This window comes from Stenella coeruleoalba (assembly GCF_951394435.1).
Source record: "Stenella coeruleoalba genome assembly, chromosome: 6".
NCBI lineage: Eukaryota > Metazoa > Chordata > Mammalia > Artiodactyla > Delphinidae > Stenella > Stenella coeruleoalba.
In genome coordinates this window covers 49,335,522-49,359,621 of record NC_137151.1, presented here as the reverse complement: position 1 = coordinate 49,359,621, position 24,100 = coordinate 49,335,522, and the positions used below count along the sequence as shown (strand labels likewise).

The window sequence follows — 24,100 nt, the reverse complement described above, 5'->3', positions numbered from 1 at the left end:
ATTTAGGGCTGGCTGTTATCTATGGGCAAGTAATCAGAGTCCAAGCAGTGAATTAGTTGGCCTGAAGTCGGGGAGAGATTCTTGGCGGATGCTCACTGGTCAGCAGGTAACTCCCCATCTCCTGTCAATCAGGCATTGATGGGAAATCAGTCTCAGTTCATTGGTTCCGTTCTTCCGAGGGCGCATGCGTGAGAGCTGCCATTTCTTTTCCTCCGAGTCCGCTTTTGACTGACGTCGTTTCACAAGTGCGGTCCTTGTCCTCAAGGTGGTCAAGCGCAGTGCCCATTACTGTACCGGTAGTAGTTTCTGCAGGTGAAGAAAGCAGCCTGGCAGGTGTCATATGCGGTCTTCACCAAGGTCTTCACGACGCGCCAAGGTAGGCCGCCTCCTGGGGAGTTGCTTGTTTAGGGACGGAGCTCGCTCCTCTCATACAGAGGCGGTTGTCATTATTCTTGGAGTCTGTATTTACAAATTCATCTACGCTGTAAAATTTATCTGTAAGCCCCATTCCCAGACATGCGCGAAAGCTCACAAAAGTCGCCTGGCAGGCATGTACGCAGCTGAGGGGGAACAAGGTGACGCGCTAGCTTCCTATTTCAGCTCTGTCACTGTCGGCACGTGTTGTTTACACGGTAGTTAGTGCCATGTTTTTCACATGTCTGTGCTTTTTGGGGGGCGATTTTGCCTTTTAAAGTGGCCCCGGTGGAGAGCTGCAGTACTACTGTCTAGTGTGGGTTAAGTTTGAGAAGGCTGCCATGGGCTTTACCAGAAGAGACGTGTGGTAATAAACTTATTTCAGGCAGGACTTAGAGAGCTGTTGGACATGAGTTCAGTGTTAATGAATCAACAGCAGATATTAAATAAGGCACCTTTCAGCAGAAGCACACATAAAACAAGGTTATGGGGCTTCCCTGGTGGCGCAGTGGTTGAGAGGCCGCCTGCCGATGCAGGGGACACGGGTTCGTGCCCCGGTCCGGGAAGATCGCACATGCCACGGAGCGGCTGGGCCCGTGAGCCATGGCCGCTGAGCCTGCGCGTCCGGAGCCTGTGCTCCGCAACGGGAGAGGCCACAGTAGTGAGAGGCCCGCGTACCAAAAAAACCCCAAAGAAACAAAAAAAAACAAGGTTATGTATTGATGGGTTTACGAAAATGCTGAGACCAGAGGTTTGCAGGAATCTAACTCTGTATTTGCCTAGAAGTGATGGCTCAGTCCCATCATCTGTTTCAGGGTTCACCAAAACTTGATAGGACAAAACTACCCTCGATCATGAGAATCGGCAGTCTGGACAGCTGTTTCTCTAAGATGTGCCCATGGTGCCAGGAGGAGGAGTCAGAAGTGGTCCTTCTGTAAGACCTGTGGAAGGACCAGACTCTCCTAGGTTCCACAGGGGTCAGCCCTGGCCGTCTTGCTGTTCTTCATCGGGGTGGAACCCACACGGGGGCTGTATCTTCCTTGTCACTGCCACTAGCTGGGGTGGGGCAGTGAGGGTGTGGCCTAGGGCAGGAGAGTAATCCAGAGATGTGACAGTGCAACTCACCTTCGCCTCTGTGGGCAGCCTTCCACCAGCCCCACTCCCGTGTCTCTCCTTTGAACTCAGCTATGGAGAAAATTCCTCTTTCTGGCCTCAGAATGAATTGTAGTGGGAATACCTACTGTCTTTGCTGTCATCCCCCCAACGTGTAATTGCAAAAATAAAACAAACAGACACTCATCCATTTCCTAAGATCTGAGTTATCCAGTTGAAGCCAAGGTCACCCTGATAGAGAGTGATGTAAACACTAAAAACAGTTATCCATTGGTCCTGTTTCTATGATTGCTAGAATAAAACCTGAGGCTTCAGTGGAGAGTGAGAAATAAATCAACATTGCCTGCAGTCAAGTCAGGTTTGAGCTGGGCTGGAGACTGAATTCATGTTTAATCAAAATTATATTGGATTTTGTTGTTGAACCTTAGCTTTTTGTAAAGAATTTGAAGGTGGCAGTGTTTTCCTAAATTTGGCATTCTCTTGACACAGTTGAAAAGATTTCTCACATGTGTAAGAGACCAGTCTTGAATAGCTAAGTTACTACTACCCTGAGAATTTCTATATGAGGGACTTTGGGGGTGTTTGCCTGGTATTCAAGAGATGGGGTATAATTTATACCCTGCCTCCTTTTCACTTTAATTCAGCTTTACTTTCTTCTTTCAGGAATGCATTTTTAAAAATGGCTTGTGGCAGAACAATGACAATTTTTAAACATAAATAAACAAAAATATCTTTAAAGCTTAGCATTTTGGCAGATGAATGCATGCCTATCCATATACTTACTCATAGGTGTGAAAATTATTCAAGGCAAACAAGTCTTACTTGGTTAGGTGTATCTTTTCTTACCCTTTTTAAAATTTTTTCTGAGACATGCATATCTTTTAGTGTTAGTCTCCTGCTGTTTTTTTTCTCCTTTATTTTATTTTAACATCTTTATTGGAGTATAATTACTCTACAATGGTACGTTAGTTTCTGTTGTATAACAAAGTGAATCAGCTATACATAAACATATATCCCCATATCTCCTCCCTCTTGCGTCTCCCTCCCACCCTCCCTATCCCACCCCTCTAGGTGGACCCAAAGCACCAAGCTGATCTCCCTGTGCCATGCAGCTGCTTCCCACTAGCTATCTATTTTACATTTGGTAGTGTATATGTCCATGCCACTCTCTCACTTCTTTTTTTTTTTTAAATATCAATTATAACACTTTGTATAATCAATTATTATTTAAAATATATTAATTTAGCATATGTTGATTATATATAATAGTGTCTGTACCTCTCCTGGTGCTGTCTGGTGCTATCTCCCAGTTTTAAGGATTGTTATAATCTGTTTTTCTTTCATTGTATCTCTCTCTTCTGTTCTATCTTTCATCATCCTATGCAATGACAAAAAGAACTGTAAGACATTGGAATTGCTTTTAGAGAAACCCCTGTGTACCCTCCAAATATAGTAATGTATAGAAAGAAACAATAGCAGTTTGAAATAAAGGTGCTATTAAAACAATAGGGGGATCCCGGAGGAGTGGGAGAGGAACAGAGGGCCATTGCCCCGCCCACTCGAGCCCCCGAAGCCTTTTGAGCTCCCAGGCCGGTCCCCTGACCTCCAAAGCTGCCTCCAGGCCACGTGGGTCCTTGAGGGCATAGGAAGGAGGCTGAGAGGAAAACAGGAGGAGCGGAGGGCGATTGCCCTGCCCATTCGAGCCCAGGAAGCCTGCTGAGCTCCCAGGCCTGTGTTGAGCCCTCCAAGGCCACTCCCCTCAGCCGAATTGGCCCGGGGTGGGGGGTGGCATAGGAGAGAAGTCGGGGAGATTAGGAGAGGCAGGTGGGAGGGGCCCTCCCAGACTGGAGGAGCAAGAGAGAAGATGAGGGTGTTTGCCCTCCCCACTTGAGCCCAGGAAGCCTGCTGGGCTCCTAGGTGAGATCCCCTGCCCTCTGAGACAGGGGTGGGGGGCACGCCTGGGCCCCTCTGTTCCTTGAGCCTAAGCCCCACCCCCCACAGCCCCCAGGCCCTTTTCGAGCCCCGTGAGTCCTGAGCATAGCTGCTGCCCACTGCCCAAACCTCGCCTTGCTTAGGCCCCACCCTCCACAGCCAAGGCCTCTCCCCCCACCCTCTTTTTTTTCTTTTTCTTTTTCCTCCTCTTCTCTTTTACTGTTGTGGTACTGATGTACCATCCAGTTGTTGATTCATCTGTATTTTTATTTTTACATTCTTTCTAACATATCTGTAAGTTTCCAAGTCTAATTTTATTTTATTATTATTATTTTTTACATCTTTATTGGAGTATAATTGCTTTACAAGGGTGTGTTAGTTTCTGCTTTATAACAAAGTGAATCAGTTATACATATACATATGTTCCCATATCTCTTCCCTCTTGTGTCTCCCTCCCTTCCACCCTCCCTATCCCACCCCTCTAGGTGGTCACAAAGCACCGAGCTGATCTCCCTGTGCTATGCGGCTGCTTCCCACTAGCTACCTACCTTACGTTTGGTAGTGTATATATATCCATGCCTCTCTCTCGCTTTGTCACAGCTCACCCTTCCCCCTCCCCATATCCTCAAGTCCATTCTCTAGTAGGTCGTGTCTTTATTCCTGTCTTACCCCTAGGTGCTTCATGACATTTTTTTTTCTTAAATTCCATATATATGTGTTAGCATATGGTATTTGTCTTTCTCTTTCTGACTTACTTCACTTTGTATGACAGACTCTAGGTCTATCCACCTCATTACAAATAGCTCAATTTCGTTTCTTTTTATGGCTGAGTAATATTCCATTGTATATATGTGCCACATCTTCTTTATCCATTCATCCGATGATGGACACTTAGGTTGTTTCCATCTCCGGGCTATTGTAAATGGAGCTGCAATGAACATTTTGGTACATGACTCTTTCTGAATTATGGTTTTCTGAGGGTATATGCCCAGTAGTGGGATTGCTGGGTCATATGGTAGTTCTATTTTTAGTTTTTTAAGGAACCTCCATACTATTATCCACAGTGGCTGTATCAATTTACATTCCCACCAACAGTGCAAGAGGGTTCCCTTTTCTCCACACCCTCTCCAGCATTTATTGTTTGTAGATTTTTTGATGATGGCCATTCTGACTGGTGTGAGATGATATCTCATTGTAGTTTTTATTTTATTTTAGTTTTTTACATCTTTATTGGGATATAATTGCTTTACAATGGTGTGTTAGTTTCTGCTTTATAACAAAATGAATCAGTTATACATATACATATGTTCCCATATCTCTTCCCTCTTGCATATCCCTCCCTCCCACCCTCCCTATCCCACCCCTCCAGGCGGTCACAAAGCACCAAGCTGATCTCCCTGTGCTATGCGGCTACTTCCCACTAGCTATCTACCTTACGTGTGTTAGTGTATATATGTCCATGCCTCTCTCTTGCTTTGTCACAGCTCACCCTTCCCCCTCCCCATATCCTCAAGTCCATTCTCCAGTAGGTCAGTGTCTTTATTCCTGTCTTACCCCTAGGTTCTTCATGACATTTTTTTTTCTTAAATTCCATATATATGTGTTAGCATATGGTATTTGTCTTTCTCTTTCTGACTTACTTCACTTTGTATGACAGACTCTAGGTCTATCCACCTCATTACAAATAGCTCAATTTCATTTCTTTTTATGGCTGAGTAATATTCCATTGTATATATGTGCCACTTCTTCTTTATCCATTCATCTGATGATGGGCTCTTAGGTTGTTTCTATCTCCGGGCTATTGTAAATAGAGCTTCATTGAACATTTTGGTACATGACTCTTTTTGAATTATGGTTTTCTCAGGGTATATGCCCAGTAGTGGGATTGCTGGGTCATATGGTAGTTCTATTTGTAATTTTTTAAGGAACCTCCATACTGTTCTCCATAGTGGCTGAACCAATTCATATTCCCACCAGCAGTGCAAGAGTGTTCCCTTTTCTCCACACCCTCTCCAGCATTTATTGTTTCTAGATTTTTTGATGATGGCCATTCTGACTGGTGTGAGATGATATCTCATTGTAGTTTTGATTTGCATTTCTCTAATGATTAATGATGTTGAGCAGTCTTTCATGTGTTTGTTGGCAGTCTGCATATCTTCTTTGGAGAAATGTCTATTTAGGTCTTCTGCCCATTTTTGGATTGGGTTGTTTGTTTTTTTAATATTGAGCTGCATGAGCTGCTTATAAATTTTGGAGATTAATTCTTTGTCAGTTGCTTCATTTGCAAATATTTTCTCCCATTCTGAGGGTTGTCTTTTGGTCTTCTTTATGGTTTCCTTTGCTGTGCAAAAGCTTTGAAGGTTCATTAGGTCCCATTTGTTTATTTTTATTTCCATTTCTCTAGGAGGTGGGTCAAAAAGGCTCTTGCTGTGATTTATGTCATAGAGTGTTCTGCCTGTGTTTTCCTCTAAGAGTTTGATAGTTTCTGGCCTTACATTTAGGTCTTTAATCCATTTTGAGCTTATATTTGTGTATGGTGTTAGGGAGTGATCTAATCTCATACTTTTACATGTACCTGTCCAGTTTTCCCAGCACCACTTATTGAAGAGGCTGTCCTTTCACCACTGTACATTCCTGCCTCCTTTATCAAAGATAAGGTGACCATTTGTGCGTGGGTTTATCTCTGGGCTTTCTATCCTGTTCCATTGATCTCTATTTCTTTTTTGTGCCAGTACCATACTGTCTTGATTACTGTAGCTTTGTAGTATAGTCTGAAGTCAGGGAGCCTGATTCCTCCAGCTCTGTTTTTCGTTCTCAAGATTGCTTTGGCTATTCAGGGTCTTTTGTGTTTCCATACAAATTGTGAAATTTTTTGTTCTAGTTCCGTGAAAAATGCCATTGGTAGTTTGATAGGGATTGCATTGAATCTGTATATTGCTTTGGGTAGTAGAGTCATTTTCACAATGTTGATTCTTCCAATCCAAGAACATGGTATATCTCTCCATCTATTTGTATCATCTTTAATTTCTTTCATCAGTGTCTTATAATTTTCTGCATACAGGTCTTTTGTCTCCTCATGTTGGTTTATTCCTAGATATTTTATTCTTTTTGTTGCAGTGGTAAATGGGAGTGTTTTCTTGATTTCACTTTCATATTTTTCATCATTAGTATATAGGAATGCCAAGGATTTCTGTGCATTAATTTTGTATCCTGCTACTTTACCAAATTCATTGATTAGCTCTAGTAGTTTTCTGGTAGCATCTTTAGAATTCTCTATGTATAGTATCATGTCATCTGCAAACAGTGACAACTTTACTTCTTTTCCGATTTGGATTCCTTTTATTTTCTTTTCTTCTCTGATTGCTGTGGCTAAAACTTCCAAAACTATGTTGAATAAGAGTGGTGAGAGTGGGCAACCTTGTCTTGTTCCTAATCTAGTGGAAATGCTTTCAGTTTTTCACCATTGAGGATGATGTTGACTGTGGGTTTGTCATATATGTTGAGAAAAGTTCTCTCTATGCCTACTTTCTGCAGGGTTTTTATCATAATTGGGGGTTGAATTTTGTAGAAAGCTTTCTCTGCCTCTATTGAGATGATTATATGGTTTTTCTCCTTCAGTTTGTTAATATGGTGTATCATGTTGCTTGATTTGCGTATATTGAAGAATCCTTGCATTCCTGGGATTAACCCCACTTGATCATGGTGTATGATCATTTTAATGTGCTGTTGGATTCTGTCTGCTAGTATTTTGTTGAGGATTTTTGCATCCATGTTCATCAGTGATATTGGCCTGTAGTTTTCTTTTTTTGTGACATCCTTGTCTGATTTTGGTATCAGGGTGATGGTGGCCTTGTAGAATGAGTTTGGGAGTGTTCCTCCCTCTGCTATATTTTGTAAGAGTTTTAGAAGGATAGGTGTTAGCTCTTCTCTAAATGTTTGATAGAATTCGCCTATGAAGCCATCTGGTCCTGGGCTTTTGTTTGTTGGAAGATTTTTAATCACACTTTCAATTTCAGTGCTTGTGATAGGTCTGTTCATATTTTCTATTTCTTCCTGATTCAGTCTTGGCAGGTTGTGCATTTCTAAGAATTTGTCCATTTCTTCCAGGTTGTCCATTTTATTGGCATAGAGTTGCTTGTAGTAATCTCTCATGATCTTTTGTATTTCTGCAGTGTGAGTTGTTACTTCTCCTTTTTCATTTCTAATTCTGTTGATTTGAGTCTTCTCCCTTTTTTTCTTGATGAGTCTGGCTAATGTTTTATCAATTTTGTTTATCTTCTCAAAGAACCAGCTTTTAGTTTTATTGATCTTTGCTGTCATTTCCTTCATTTCTTTTTCATTTATTTTTGATCTGATTTTTATGATTTCTTTCCTTCTGCTAACTTTGGGGTTTTTTTGTTCTTCTTTTTCTAATTGCTTTAGGTGCAAGGTTAGGTTTTTTATTCGAGATGTTTCCTGTTTGTTAAGGTAGAATTGTATTGCTATAAACTTCCCTCTTAGAACTGCTTTTGCTGCATCCCATAGGTTTTCAGTTGTCGTGTCTCCATTGTCATTTGTTTCAAGGTATTTTTTTATTTCCTCTTTGATTTCTTCAGTGATCTCTTGGTTATTAAGTAGTGTATTGTTTAAACTACATGTGTTGGTATTTTTTACAGATCTTTTCCTGTAATTGATATCTAGTCTCATAGCGTTGTGGTCAGAAAAGATACTTGATACAATTTCTATTTTCTGAAATTTACCAAGGCTTGATTTGTGACCCAAGATATGATCTATCCCGGAGAATGTTCCATTAGCACTTGAGAAAAATGTGTATTCTGTTGTTTTTTGGATGGAATGTCCTATAAATATCAATTAAGTCCATCTTCTTTAATATATCATTTAGAGCTTGTGTTTCCTTATTTATTTTCATTTTGGATGATCTGTCCATTGGTGAAGCTGGGGTGTTAAAGTTCCCTACTATGAATGTGTTACTGTCAATTTCCCCTTTTATGGCTGTTAGTATTTGCCTTATGTATTGAGGTGCTCCTGTGTTGGGTGCATAAATATTTACAATTGTTATATCTTCATCTTGGATCGATCCCTTGATCATTATGTAGTATCCTTCTTTGTCTCTTCTAATAGTCTTTATTTTTTATTTTATTTTTTTGTTTTTGTTTTTGCGGTACATGGGCCTCTCACTGTTGTGGCCTCTCTTGTTGCGGAGCACAGGCTCCGGACGCGCAGGCTCAGTGGCCGTGGCTCATGGGCCCAGCCGCTCCGCGGCATGTGGGATCTTACTGGACCAGGGCACGAACCCGTATCCCCTGCATCAGCAGGCGGACTCCCAACCACTGTGCCACCAGGGAAGGCCGTAGTCTTTATTTTAAAGTCTATTTTGTCTGATATGAGAATTGCTACTCCAGCTTTCTTTTGGTTCCCATTTGCATGAAATATCTTTTTCCATCCCCTAACTTTCAGTCTGTATGCGTCTCTAGGTTTGAAATGGGTCTCTTGTAGATAGCAAATATATGCGTCTTGTTTTTGTATCCAATCAGCCAATCTGTGTCTTTTGGTGGGAGCATTTAGTCCATTTACATTTAAGGTAATTATCGATATGTATGTTCCTATTCCCATTTTCATAATTGTTTTGGGTTCGTTATTGTAGGTCTTTTCCTTCTCTTGTGTTTCTTGCCTAGAGAAGTTCCTTTAGCAGTTGTTGTAAAGCTGGTTTGGTGGTGCTGAACTCTCTCAGGTTTTGCTTGTCTGTAAAGGTTTTAATTTCTTTATCAAATCTGAATGAGATCCTTGCTGCGTAGAGTAATCTTGGTTGCAAGATTTTCTCCTTCATCACTTTAAATATGTCCTGCCAGTCCCTTCTGGGTTGCAGAGCTTCTGCTGAAAGATCAGCAGTTAACCTTATGGGGATTCCCTTGTGTGTTATTTGTTGTTTTTCCCCTGCTGTTTTTTTTTTAAAATAAATTTATTTATTTTTGGCTGTGTTGGGTCTTCGTTTCTGTGTGAGGGCTTTCTCCAGTTGCGGAGAGCGGGGGCCATTCTTCATCGCCATGCGCAGGCCTCTTACTGTCGTGGCCTCTCTTGTTGCAGACCACAGGCTTCAGACGCGCAGGCTCAGTAGTTGTGGCTCACGGGCCTAGTTGCTCCGTGGCATGTGGGATCTTCCCAGACCAGGGCTCAAACCCATGTCCCCTGCATTAGCAGGCGGGTTCTCAACCACTGCGCCACCAGGGAAGCCCTCCCCTGCTGTTTTTAATATGTTTTCTTTGTATTTAATTTTTGACAGTTTGATTAATATGTGTCTTGGCGTATTTCTCCTTGGATTTATCCTGTATGGGACTCTGTGCTTCCTGGACTTGATTACCTATTTCCTTTCCCATATTAGGGAAGTTTTCAACTATAATCTCTTCAAATATTTTCTCAGTCCGTTTCTTTTTCTCTTCTTCTTCTGGAACCCCTATAATTCGAATGTTGGTGCAGTTAATGTTGTCCCAGAGGTCTCTGAGACTGTCCTCAGTTCTTTTTATTCTTTTTTCTTTATTCTGCTCTGCAGTAGTTATTTCCAGTATTTTATCTTCCAGGTCACTTATCTGTTCTTCTGCCTCAGTTATTCTGCTATTGATCCCATCTAGAGTATTTTTAATTTCATTTATTGTGTTGTTCATCGTTGTTTGTTTCATCTTTAGTTCTTCTAGTTCCTTATTAAATGTTTCTTGCATTTTGTCTATTCTATTTCCAAGATTTTGGATCATGTTTACTATCATTCTGAATTCTTTTTCAGGTAGACTGCCTATTTCTTCTTCATTTGTTAGGTCTGATGGGTTTTTATCTTGGTCCTTCATCTGCTGTGTGTTTTTCTCTCTTCTCATTTTGCTTATCTTACTGTGTTTGGGGCCTCCTTTTTGCAGGCTGCAGGTTCGTAGTTCCCGTTGTTTTTGGTGTCTGTCCTCAGTGGCTAAGGTTGGTTCAGTGGGTTGTGTCGGCTTCGTGATGGAGGGGACCAGTGCCTGTGTTCTGGTGGATGAGGCTGGATCTTGTCTTTCTGGTGGGCAGGTGCACGTCTGGTGGTGTGTTTTGGGGTGTCTGTGGACTTATTATGATTTTAGGCAGCCTCTCTGCTAATGGGTGTGGTTGTGTTCCTGTCTTGCTAGTTGTTTGGCATAGGATGTCCAGCACTGTAGCTTGCTGGTCATTCAGTGAAGCTGTGTGTTGGTTTTGAGATGGAGATCTCTGGGAGATTTTCACTGTTTGATATTATGTGGAGCTGGGAGGTGTCTTGTGGACCAGTGTCCTGAAGTTGGCTCACCCACCTCAGAGGCACAGCACTGACTCCTGGCTGCAGCACCAAGAGCTTTTCATCCACACGGCTCAGAATAAAAGGGAGAAAAAGTAGAAAGAAAGAATTAGTAGAAGTAGAAAGAAAGAAAGAAAAAGAAAGAAGGAAAGAAAGGAGGGGGGAAGGAGGGAGGAAGGAAGGAGGTAAGGAAGGAGATAAAAAGAAAGAAGATAAAGTAACATAAAATAAAATAAAGTTATTAAAATAAAATAAATAAATATTAAGAAAAAAAGAAAAAAATAAAATGGACGGATAGAACCCTTGGACAAATTGTGGAAGCAAAGCTATACAGACAAAATCTCACACAGAAGCATACACATACACACTCACAAAAAGTGGAAAAGGGGAAAAAATCATAAATCATAAATCTTGCTCTCAAAGTCCACCTCCTCAATTTGGGATGATTCATTGTCAAAGGAGGGAAAGAAGAAAAGAAAGAAAGAAAGAAGGTAAAGTAAAATAAAGTTATTCAAATAAAAAATAATTATTAAAAAAACCCAAAAAACACACACAAAGAAACAGACGGATAGAACCCTAGGACAAATGGTGGAAGCAAAGCTATACAGACAAAATCTCACATAGAAGCATACGCATACACACTCACAAAAAGAGGAAAGGGGAAAAAATCATAAATCTTGCTCTCAAAGTCTACCTCCTCAATTTGGGATGATTCGTTGTCTATTCATGTATTCCACAGATGCAGGGTACATCAAGTTGATTGTGGAGCTTTAATCCGCTGCTTCGGAGGCTGCTGGGAGAGATTTCCCTTTCTCTTCTTTGTTGTCACAGCTCCCAGGGGATCAGCTTTGGATTTGGCCCCACCTCTGCGTGTAGGTCGCCATAGAGCGTCTGTTCTTCGCTCAGACAGGACGGGGTTAAAGGTGCCCCTCATTCGGGGGCTCTGGGTCACTCAGGCCGGGGGGAGGGAGGGGCATGGAGTGCTGGGCTAGCCTGCGGCGGCAGAGGCCAGTCTGATGTTGCACCAGCCTGAGGCGCGCCGTGCATTCTCCCTGGGGAGTTGTCCCTGGATCCTGGGACCCTGGCAGTGGCGGGCTGCACAGGCTCCCGGAAGGGGTGTGTGGATAGTGACCTGTGCGCACACACAGGCTTCTTGGTGGCGGCAGCAGCAGCCTTAGCGTCTCATGCCTGTCTCTGTGGTCCACGCTTTTAGCCGCGGCTTGTGCCCGTCTCTGGAGCTCCTTTAAGCAGCGCTCTTAATCCCCTCTCCTTGCGCACCAGGAAAGAAAGAGGGAAAAAAAGTCTCTTGCCTCTTTGACAGGTCCAGACTTTTCCCTGGACTCCCTCCCGTCTAACTATGGCGCACTAACCCCCTGCAGGCTGTGTTCAGCCACCAATCCCAGTCCTCTTCCGGCCCTCCGACCGAAGCCCGAGCCTCAACTCTCAGGCCTGCCCGCCCCGGCGGGTGAGCAGATAAGCCTCTCGGGCTGGTGAGTGCCGGTTGGCCCTGATCCTTTGTGCGGGAATCTCTCCGCTTTGCCCTCCGCAGCCCTGTTGCTGTGCTCTCCCCCTGCGGCTCTGAAGCTTCCCCCCTCTGTCACCCACAGTCTCCGCCCACGAAGGGACTTCCTAGTGTGTGGAAACCTTTCCTCCTTCACAGCTCTCTCCCACTGGTGCAGGTCTTGTCCCTATCCCTTTGACTCAGTTTATTCTTTTTTCTTTTGCCCTACCCATGTACGTGGGGGGGTTTCTTGCCTTTTCGAAGGTCTAAGGTCTTCTGCCAGCGTTCAGTAGGTGTTCTGTAGGAGTTGTTCCATGTGTAGATGTATTTCTGGTGTATCTGTGGGGAGGAAGGTGATCTCCGTGTCTTACTCTTCCGCCATCTTCCTGGAACTCCTCTTTAATTTTATTTTTTACTTTTTTATTGTTCTTTTTTTTTTTTCTTTACTGCCACATGCGGCTTGTGGGATCTTGGTTCACAAGCCCGGGGTCAGGTGGAAGCTCCTGCTGTCGGAGCTCAGAGTCGGAACCACTGAACTAACAGAGAACCTCAGACCTCAAGGAATACTCATCAGAGTGAGGTCTCATGGAGTTCTTCATCTCAGCACCAAGACCCAGCTCTATCCAATAGCCTACAAACTCCAGTGTTGGAAGCCTGTGGCCAAACAACCAGTAAGTCAAGAACACAGTTCCACTCATAAAAAGATGAACAACACAATAACTGAAATGAAAAATACACTAGAAGGAATCAGTAACAGAATAAGTGAGGCAGAAGAACGAATAAGTGAGCTGGAAGACAAAATGGTGGAAATAACTGCTGAGGAGCAGAATAAAGAAAAAAGAATGAAAAGAATTGAAGACAATCTCAGACACCTCTGGGACAACACTCAGTGCACCAATATTCGGATTATAGGGGTCCCAGGAGAAGAAGAGAAAAAGAAACGGACTGAGAAAATATTTGAAGAGATTATAGTTGAGAACTTCCCTGACATGGGAAAGGAAATAGTCACCCAAGTCCAGGAAGCACAGAGAGTCCCATACAGGATAAACCCTAGGAAAAGCATACCAAGACACATATTAATCAAACTAACAAAAATTAAATTCAAAGAAAAAATATTAAAAGCAGCAAGGGAAAAACAAAAAGTGACATACAAAGGAATTCACATAACGTTATCAGCTGATTTTTCCAGCAGAAACTCTGCAGGCCAGAAGGGAGTGGCAGAGTATACTTAAAGTGATGAAAGAGAAAAACCTACAACCAAGATTACTCCACCCAGCAAGGATCTCATTCACATTCAGTGAAGAAGTCAAAAGCTTTACAGACAAGCAAAAGGTAAGAGAATTCAGCACCACCTAACCAGCTTTACAACAAATGCTAAAGAAACTTCTCTAAGGGGGAAACACAACAGAAGAAAAAGACCCACAAAAACAAACCCAAAACAATTAAGAAAATGGTAATAGGAGCACACATATTGATAATAACCTTGAATGTAAATGGATTAAATTCCCCAACCAAAAGACACAGACTGGCTGAATGGATTAAAAAACAAGGCCCATATATATGCTGTCTACAGGAGACCCACTTCAGACCTAGGGACACATACAGACCGAAAGTGAAGGGATGGGAAAAGATATTCCATGCAAGTGGAAATCAAAAGAAAGCTGGAGTAGCAATACTCGTATCAGATAAAATAGACTTTAAAATAAAGATGGTTACAAGAGATAAGGAGGGACACTACATAATGATCAGAGGATCAATCCAAGAAGAAGGTATAACAATTATAAATGTTTATGCACCCAACATAGGAGCACCTCAATTCATAAGGAAAATGCTAACAACCAAAAAGGAGAAATCGACAGTAACACAATAATAGTAGGGGACTTTAACACCCTACTTACACCAATGGACAGATCATCCAAACAGAAAATTAATAAGGAAACACAAACTTTAAGTGACACAATAGACCAGATCGATTTAATTGATATTTATAGAAAGAACAACATCCCACCCAGAAATGGCAGAATACACTTTCTTCTCAAGTGCAGATGGAACATTCTCCAGGATAGATCACGTCTTGGGTCACATATCAAGCCTCGGAAAATTTAAGAATATTGAAATCATACCAAGCATCTTTTCTGACCACAATGCTATGAGGTTGGAAATCAGTTACAGGGAAAAAACTGTAAAAAGTACAAATACATGGAGGCTGAACAGTGCACTACCAAATAACCAAGAGATCACTGAAGAAATCAAAGAAGAAATAAAAGAATACATAGAGAAAAATGACAACAAAAACACAATGAATCCAAAACCTATGGGACACAGCAAAAGCAGTTCTAAGTGGGAAGTTTAGAGCAATTCAGTCTCACCTCAAGAAGCAAGAAAAATCTCAAACAATCTAACTCTACACTTAAAACAACTAGAGAAAGAAGAACAAAGAAAACCCAAAGTCAGTAGAAGGAAAGAAATCATAAAGATCAGAGCAGAAATAAATGAAATAGAAATGAAGAAAACAATAGCAAAGATCAATAAAACTGAAAGTTGGTTCTTTGAGAAAATAAACAAAATTGATAAACCATTAGCCAGACTCATCAAGAAAAAAAGAAGACTCACATCAACAGAATTGGAAATGAAAAACTGACAGTGTAGAAATACAAAGGATTATAAGAGACTACTACAAACAACTATATGCCAATAAAATGGATAACCACAAAGCAATGGACAAATTCCTGGAAAGGTACAATTTCCAAGACTGAACCAGGAAGAATTAGAAAATATAAACAGACCTATCATAAGTAATGAAATTAAAACTGTAATTAAAAATCTTCCAACAAACAAAAGTCCGGGAACAGATGGCTTCACCGGAGAATTCTATCAAACATTTCGAGAAGAGCTAACACTGATCCTTCTCATACTCTTCCAAAAAATTGGAAAGGGAGAAACATTCCCAAATTCATTCTACGAAGCCACCATCACCCTGATACCAAAACCACAGAAAGATATCACAAAAAAAGAAAATTATAGACCAATATCACTGATGAACATAGATGCAAAAATCCTCAACAAAATACAAGCAAACAGAATCCAACAGCACATTAAACAGATCATACACCATGATCAAGTGGGATTTACCCCAGGGTTGCAAGGATTCTTCAGTATATGCAAATCAATCAATGTGGTACACCACATTAACAAATTAAGGAATAAAAACCATATGATCATCTCAATAGATGCATAAAAAGCTTTTGACAAAATTCAACACCCATTTATGATAAAAACTTTTCAGAAAATGGGCATAGAGGGAAACTACCTCAACACAATAAAGGCCATATATGCAACTCACAGCAAGCATCATACTCAGTGGTGAAAAACTGAAAGTATTTCCACTAAGATCAGGAACAAGACAACGATGTCCAGTCTCACCACTGCTATTCAACATAGTTTTGGAAGTCCTAGCCGTAGCAATCAGAGAAGAAAAAGACAAAAAAGGGATATAGTTTGGAAAAGAAGAAGTAAAACTGCCACTGTTTGCTGATGACATGATACTATACATAGAAAATCCTAAAGATGCCACTAGAAAACTAGTAGAACTAAACAATGGATTTGGTAAGGTTGTAGGATACAAAGTTAATGCACAGGAATCTCTGGCATTCCAATACACCACCAATGAAAAATAAGAAAGAGAAATTAAGGAAACACTCCCATTTACTATTGCAACAAAAAGAATAAAATACCTAGGTATAAACCTGCCTAAGGAGGCGAAAGACCTGTACTCAGAAAACTGTAAAACACTGATTAAAGAAATCAAAGATGACATAAACAGATGGAGAAATATACCATGTTATTGGATAGGAAGAATCAATGTTGTGAAAATGACTATACTACCCAAAGCAATCTACAGATTCAATGCAATCCCTTTCAAACTACCAATGGCATTCTTCACAGAATTAGAACAAAAAATTTTACAATTCGTGTGGAAACACAAAAGACCCTGAATAGCCAAAGCGATCTTGAGTAAGAAAAATGGAGTTGGAGGAATCAGGCTCCCTGACTTCAAACTATACCACAAAGCTGCAGTAATCAAGACAGTATGATACTGGTGCGAAAATAGAAATATAGGTCAGTGGTACAGGACAGAATGCCAGAGGTAAGCCCATGCACATATGGGCACCTATTTTATGACAAAGGTAGCAAGAACATACAATGGAGAAACGACAGTCTCTTTAATAAGTGGTGCTGGGAAAACTGGACAGCTACATGTAGAAGAATGAAAGTAGAACATTTCCTAACACCATACACAAAAATAAACTCCAAATGTATTAAAGACTTAAATGTAAGACCAGACACTATAAAACTTAGAGCAAAACATAGGAAAATCACTCTTTGACATAAACCACAGCAAGATCTTTTTTGACCCACCTCCTAGAGTAACAGAAATAAAGACAAAAATAAACAAATGGGACTTAATTAAACTTAACAGCTTTTGCACAGCAAAGGAAACCATAAACAAGACAAAAAGACAGCTCTCAGAATGGGAGAAAATGTTTGCAAATGAAAAAACAGGCAAGGGTTAATCTCCAAAATATACAAACAGCTCATGGAGCTCAATATCAGAAAAACAAACAATCCTGTTAAAAAATGGGCAGAAGACCTAAATAGACATTTCACCAAGGAAGACATACAGATGGCTAAGCGGCACATGAAAAGATACTCAACATCACTAATTATTAGGGAAATGCAAATCAAAACTACAATGAATTAACACCCTGCGCTGGTCAGTATGTCCATTATCAAAAACCTAGAAACAATAAACTGGAAAGGGTGTGGGGAAAAGGGAACCCTCTTGCACTGTTGGTGAGAATGTAAATTGATACAACCACTATGGAAAACAGTATGGAGGTTCCTTAAAAAACTAAAAATAGAACTACCATATGACCCAGCAATCCCACTACTGGGCATATACCCTGAGAAAACCATAATTCAAAAAGAGTCATGTACCAAAATGTTCTTTGCAGCTCTATTTACAATACCCAGGACAAGGAAGCAACCTAAGTGTCCATCATCGGATGAATGGATAAAGAAGATGTGGCACATATATATAATGGAATATTACTCAGCCATTAAAAGAAACAAAATTGAGTTATTTGTAGTGAGGTGGATGGACCTAAAGTCTGTCATATAGAGTGAAGTAATTCAGAAAGAGGAAAACAAATACCATATCCTAACACATATATATGGAATCTAAAAAAAAAGGTACTGATGAACCTAGTTGCAGGGCAGGAGTAAAGAGGTAGACATAGAGAATGGACTTGAGGACATGGGGTGGGAGGGGGAAGCTGGGGCAAAGCGAGAGTAACATCGACATATACAGACCACCCAATGTAAAATAGTTGGCTGGTGGGAAGCAACAGCATAGCACAGGGTGATCAGCTTGGTGCTTTGCGATGACTTAGAGGGGTGGAATAGGGTGGATGCGAGGGAGGCTTAAGAGGGAGGGGATATGGGGACATGTGTACACATATGACTGATTAGCTTTTTTGTGCAACAGAAACTAACACAGTATCGTGAAGCAATTATACTGCAATAAAGATCTATTAAAAAAAAAGAACAATAGGGGTATCTTAGCGAGACATTCTGGTGTGAACAATCATAATGTTACTTTGAATGATGAACTGTGACATCTTCCATGATAGAAAATATCATGAGGAATTGACTCTGTATTCGGCATTCAGTAACTTATCTTTCATTATTAAAAGGAAGAAATAATTCCTTTCTTATAATAGTATGATGTAAGAAATACGCAGCTACAAGCGCAGAACTATTTTTTACAGCACGGAACTATTTACATCAGGATTACTCTTCTGTTTCTTAGTTGGTTTGAGAAAGAGAATCAGTTACAATTGGAAAAAAGCACTAGAGGGAGACAGACCCCTTTCTGATGAATTCTTCTTTGTCCTGGAGTTGGAGCACAACATTTAGATCAGCTTGTAAGCTTGTGAATTTAGTGCTTATCTCCGTCCATAGACGTGATTACATGTGTATTTGAAATTTAAAAATCACAGATTTTAGAGAGTAAACTTTTATACATTAAAAGGGACTTAAGAGACTTATCATCTAAATGCAATCTGTGGACATTGTTTGGGTCCTGATTCAAACAACCCAACCTAAAAAAGATGTTTGTGGGACAACTAGAGAAATTTGAACAGGCATAAATATTACATGAGGGAACTATTGTTAATTTTATTAGGTGTGATAATGGTACCTTGGTAATGCCAAAAAATTCCTTTAAAATCCTATTAAAGATACATGCAGAAGAAGTTTTGCTTGAAATTATATGATGCCTATAATTCATTATAAAATATTCCTCAATATAAAAGTGTGTGTGTGTGCGGGTACATGTGTGTGCGTGTGCATGTGTGTGCATGTATGTGATAGCTGATGAAATAAGACTGACAATATCTTGATAATTTCTGGAACTGGGGTTCATTATATTATTCTTTTGTGAGTGCTTGACATTTTTTCATTAAAAGTAAAAATTAGAAAGCACAGACATTATTTTCTCACAATTTATATTTATGATCTAGTTTATGATCATTTATGGCTGATGCATCTTTCTTACAAGCTCAAGTATTCAAGAAAATATCATCTTTTCCCCTGAAGTGTGGCAGAATATGACACTCCAAACTGTGACTGTAGGAGTTTAGGACATTCCACCCCAAAATATGCTGCTTTGGCTTATTGATTATTTTGAGCTGTAGGCACTTGACAAACAGCAAATGCAGGGAGGGGCTTTCTCCTAACTCTCCTTTTCTGCTCAAAGACAGATCCTCCCAAAGGAACTCAATTGTCATAAATCCCCTCACCAGGAAGGAGTTTCATCAACCAGGGAAGATTGGCTCTTATCACAGGAGAAGAGACCAGAAGTCAGCACCACACCCAGACAAATGTTGTCTTGAACTTTTATACCTCCCATCTATTCTTCAAGGGCGCATTCATCTTTCCTAAAAATCATTTACTCTGCCCCAAGAGGCTTACGTGCCCCCTCCCCTTTCCCTATTAATATGGGCTTTAACCTTGAATTCTAAGCCATCTCGGGGAGTTACTCATTTTTACCTGGTATCGCCCAGGTATATATGAGTATACCTGTTAATAAATGTCTGTTTTTCTCTTGTTAATCTTTTATTACAGGGGTCTCAGCCAAGAACTCAGAAGGGTAGAGGGATAATTATTTTTTCCCTCCCTATACCCCTCATAATTTAATGTATCTTTTGAATTTCCATTCTACTAGATATCAGAAACTAAATATCATTTAACTCAGCATAATCTCACATTGCACTGAGTCAAAAACTTAATTCAAGGTGAACTTAGTCAATTTTGGATTTTCCCTCCTCCATCTGCACGGCAGGGTCTAAATCTAGTAGAATTGCTCGGTGAAAGCCAGTGAGTGGGAGGTGGTGATGGTGAGGTGGGGCTGGTCCTTGATTGTCACCTCTGTAGTCAGACATCCTGAAAGACAACTTCTGTCTTCTCTCCTGTCAGTTTGTCCTGCAGATGACAGTCATGTTGTTGGACAAACTTCTGCAAGGGCCTCTCCAGAGCTGCCTCTCCTCAGGGTGGCCAAACCTCTTGGCATGGAGGAAAGACCCAGAGGTTGTCCTACTTGACTCTGGCATTCTCACCCTGCTTGGCCATTTCAGCTCTACTTCTCCTATACCATATTTGTCATGGAAGATTCTGAAAGACTTCCCTGGGACACTTGACACTTTCACAGGTTCTATTTGGGGACAAAAGCACAGGTACTTTCTGCTTTTAAAACCCTTTACAAATCTGGGGGTTTGGGGACATACTCAGAAGAGAGGGATGCACACAGGCCACCTTCTTAAGGAAATATCACAATATCTAATATCTCTCCCTGAAGTCCGTAGTGTCTGTCTAGTCTGATGGGAAGGCCAGCACATAATTTTCTGTAATGATTGCTTCTAGCATAAACATGCCCAAGTCCTTCAGAGCTCTGGATGCAGAGAAGGGTCAGGGATTAACAGGAATTAGGAAGAACATTTTTGATCAAATTAATATAATAAAACATTATTCTACTGAATGATTTTAATTCTAAACTTACTGCTTGCTTCTCATACAGAAGTGAGGGGAAGCAGTAGGTAAATAGTGGTTAAGCATGTGGGTCCTGGGCTTAGATAGACCAGTGTTCTAATCCTGCCTCTGTGTCTTTTTAGTAGGGATCAGCACGAATTTGTTAAGGTTTTTAAACTTCAGTTTCTTATGTATAGAGCAGAGGCAGTTAATATCTAAAATGTTTTGGGGAGAGTTAAATAAGAATATATATAGAGAGTGCACAAAGAGAATTTGGCCCTTTGTTTAAAACCTGTAAATGACAACCATTTTTATTAAGAATAACATAAGAACAAAAAGCCCCATATGGAGTTCCCAAGTTACTAGATCAGGTCTTTCAGCACCACATGGGAATTTGGGTGCTGCCCCAGAAAACTGAAACTACTACAACTTAGAAAAAAATTATCTTTCTTGTATACAGAGCCTATATTCTCTTGGTATTTTAAGAGTAACTGCTTAGCTTTCATTCCCAGTGTGGCCCATCCTTTATGAACTGTCAGTGGAAATGAAGCAGATGAAAGGAGGAATTCCAAGTGTCTAATATCACCATGGCCTCATGAAACAGGGGAAAAGAAACCAAATAGTTTATAGTGGGCAAGCTTCCAGATGTTTATTGCCAGGACCTTCTGCTCAGAGTGAAAAGAAAATCCAAACAGATGTCAGGTCCCTCTCCTGTAATATAAGAAAAAGCAAAGTTACTTTACTCACACTTTTTTTTTTTTTTTAAATTTCTTTTTCCCCCCATTCGATTTGATGTTCTGGATAGGAGGGGAAGGTAAATTGCTCCTCTGTTTTCCTGGAGGGACTTGACAGTGATTCTATGTTGAATAGATTTCTGATTCATCTTTGCTCTTGGACATTGGATTCCAACCCCCTTGGTAGAGATGTCCAGCTCTGTAATTGGCTTCCTTCTAGAGGTAGTATGGTGATGGTAAGGTGCCAAGAATTGGCTTGGAGTCAGAAACTGCAGTCTCAGATATATACAGTCTCTTTATTCAAATACAATCTATTAATTGATATTCACCAACAGTGTTACATTAAATTTTAATGCTTTACTGATTAAAGTCAGTTCTGTGAAAAAATGTGACTCGTATTCAAAAATCAATTGATCTCACTCTACTATTTAACACAAAGCTCCTAGATCCAGCGTATTTTAAAAAAGTGTCCTTGGTGGGCACTTATAGTAGTTTCTATTGCCACTGTAAACCCTGTGAAGGGTCCATCCAGATAATTCCTCCATTTCAAGATCATTAACATAATCATATCTATAAAGTTGCTTTTTTCTTATATTCACAGGTTTTGGGGACTAGGAGGGATATCTTTGGGGACCATTATTCTACGTATCATGGTCCACCTTCTATCCCTTCCAAATTTACTTCTGTCCCACATGTAAAATACATTCACCTCCATCCCAGTATCTCCAGGAGTGTCAACCCATTGCAACAGTAACTCAAAGTCCAAAAATCTCATCTAAATCTCATCAGCTCAAAAGTTCTAAATCTCATTAGATATGGGTGAGGTTCTGGGTAGTCATGAGTCACAATTCATCTCCATTTGTGAATCTGTGAAACTGAAAAAGCAAATTACCTGCTCCCCAAACACAATGGTGGGATAGGCCTAGGGCAGATATAAATATTCCAGTTCAACATATTCCAGTTCCAAATATTTTCTCTACCCATGCTCAGGTAGAGAAATTTGCTCAGGTAGAGACAATGGAAGGAATAAAGGAGTCACCGGTCCCAGGCACCTTTGAAATACATCCATGCAAATTTCATCCATCCATGAAATTAGGTTTCAAGGCCTGGGAATAATTTTCTGTGGTTCACAACTCCACCCCCTGGGCTTGAAGCTTTCTCCCTTTGGAGTCATCCGTCTTCATGAAGGATAGCATGTATTTGCAGTTGAGTAGTTTTATTGGCCTGTTTCTTGCCTATACAGTTTTGGGAATCTGACAATCTTCTTTTATTTCATCCTCTCTCTGTCCCCTTTAGGGTGACTTTTAGACACTGAAAGTCAGTTTGGGTTGCAAAAAACATATTAGGGATTAACACCTGAGGAAGGAAATGAGCATGGGTAGAGAAAATATTTGGACTTTGATGCAGGCCTGATAAAACCTTGGCCAACTCAAGGCTAATTGCTATCAGAGTTGTCCTGTGTTGGGCCAGAATGGTCAAGCTTTCATACCCCGACCTTGCTCAGCCGCAGAATAGGAGTTAACCTACAGTCAGGCAGCTTTCTGCAGCTGAGGCAGATTGTGAAAGAGCCAACAGTTGGAGGCTGTCTGCTGATCACCCTTGAAGGGTGATATGGATCATGCATCTTTGTATTTATCACACGTATTGGGTCATGGTGAGTATGAAAGAGATTAGAAAGTAGGCTTATTAATTCCTGCACCCTTTGAGTGTTGAATTGGAAGCTTCTCCTGGACCACCTCTTAAGTCCTGAAACAGTAGTGGCAGAACTATCATGGTATTTAGGGCAGCCAATTAGCTTAGGAAAGAGCTCAGTTGTGTTCCAGGGACCAAGGGCCATTATGGAAGTCTTTCCTCTAGGCTTAGCCCCTTCCACTTGGAGGTAGGTTGTTGGGGGAGTCTAGTTTATTCAGGCACAGACATAACCCTCTTTCTGCATGCCAGTAATTACTGTCATCATTAAATTCCATATTGCTATTATTTATTGAACATTTACTCTGTATCAATCACTGTGCTAAGGATTTTGCATGTAACATGTCATTGAATCATTTCAATATGCCTCTGAACATTTCAAGGAGTAGTTGTGGGTTAAGTAAAGGAGCATAAAAATGTTCAATTCTGTGCTCAACGATCCTTCCTGAGATGTATCACGGCTCAGCAACAGTAACCTCCTCCTGGTCAGCGTTCACTTTTGCCTAAGTCCTGACATTTAACTGCAACATGTAACACAGTGGCGTGGGGGTCAGTGAGAGAAGTTGTTTGAGTGCTAGAACGCTTAGGAACCTTGCCATTCAAACAACTGCCTCTATCCTGATGAGTTCCAGATGTATTATAATTCTGGAGGCCAGAAATCCAAAGTGTGTCTTACGAGGATAAAATCAAGGCCTTGGAAGGGCTGGTTCCTCTGGGGAGAGTAGAGGAGAATCCATTCCTTGCCATTCCAGCTTCTAGGGACTTCCTGCATTCCTTAGCCCATGGTGCCATGTCACTCTGACCACTGTTTCCTTTGTCATATCTGTTTCTCTGGCTCTGACCCTCTTTCTTCCCTCTTATAAGGACCTAATGATTACACTGGGCCCAGCTGGATAATTCAGGATAATCCCCCCACCTCAAGTTCCTTAACATAATCATACATGCAAAGTCCCTTTTGTGATGTATGGTGATATGTGCCAGGTTCTAGGAATTAGGTGATGGTCTTCTTTGGTGAGCCATACTTACCTTGTATCCATTCATATTGAACCTCCCAACTAAAATGAGTCCAGCTAGACAGCTTCAATGGCTTCCTACTTCTTCCCACATCACATCCATATTTGGGAATGCCTGCTCTTCAATCCTTCTAAATCCTACTATTATTTAAGGTTCATGCTCAAAGGTTCATGCCTTTTATCTGAGACTTCCCATGAAAACCTCACCTTCTTTGGTTTCTCTCTTCATGGTCTTCTAAAGCACTTGTAGATCTTGCACACAAATTTTGTATATATGTTTATAGATACAATATTAGTCTTTTGCTGTTACTTCACTTGTGTTTTCCTT

At 40.8% G+C, this 24,100-nt stretch overlaps 1 long non-coding RNA gene across 2 annotated transcripts in view; it reads left to right on the top strand.

Annotated features, from left to right (window-relative positions):
* Positions 1–252: 252 nt before the first annotated feature.
* Positions 253–24,100, top strand: part of LOC307187869 — a 314,634-nt gene continuing 290,786 nt past the window's right edge. For both annotated transcript variants that reach the window (XR_013828708.1, XR_013828709.1), the window contains exon 1: positions 253–376. This is a non-coding gene — a long non-coding RNA (uncharacterized lncRNA). The remainder of the gene's footprint in view (positions 377–24,100) is intronic.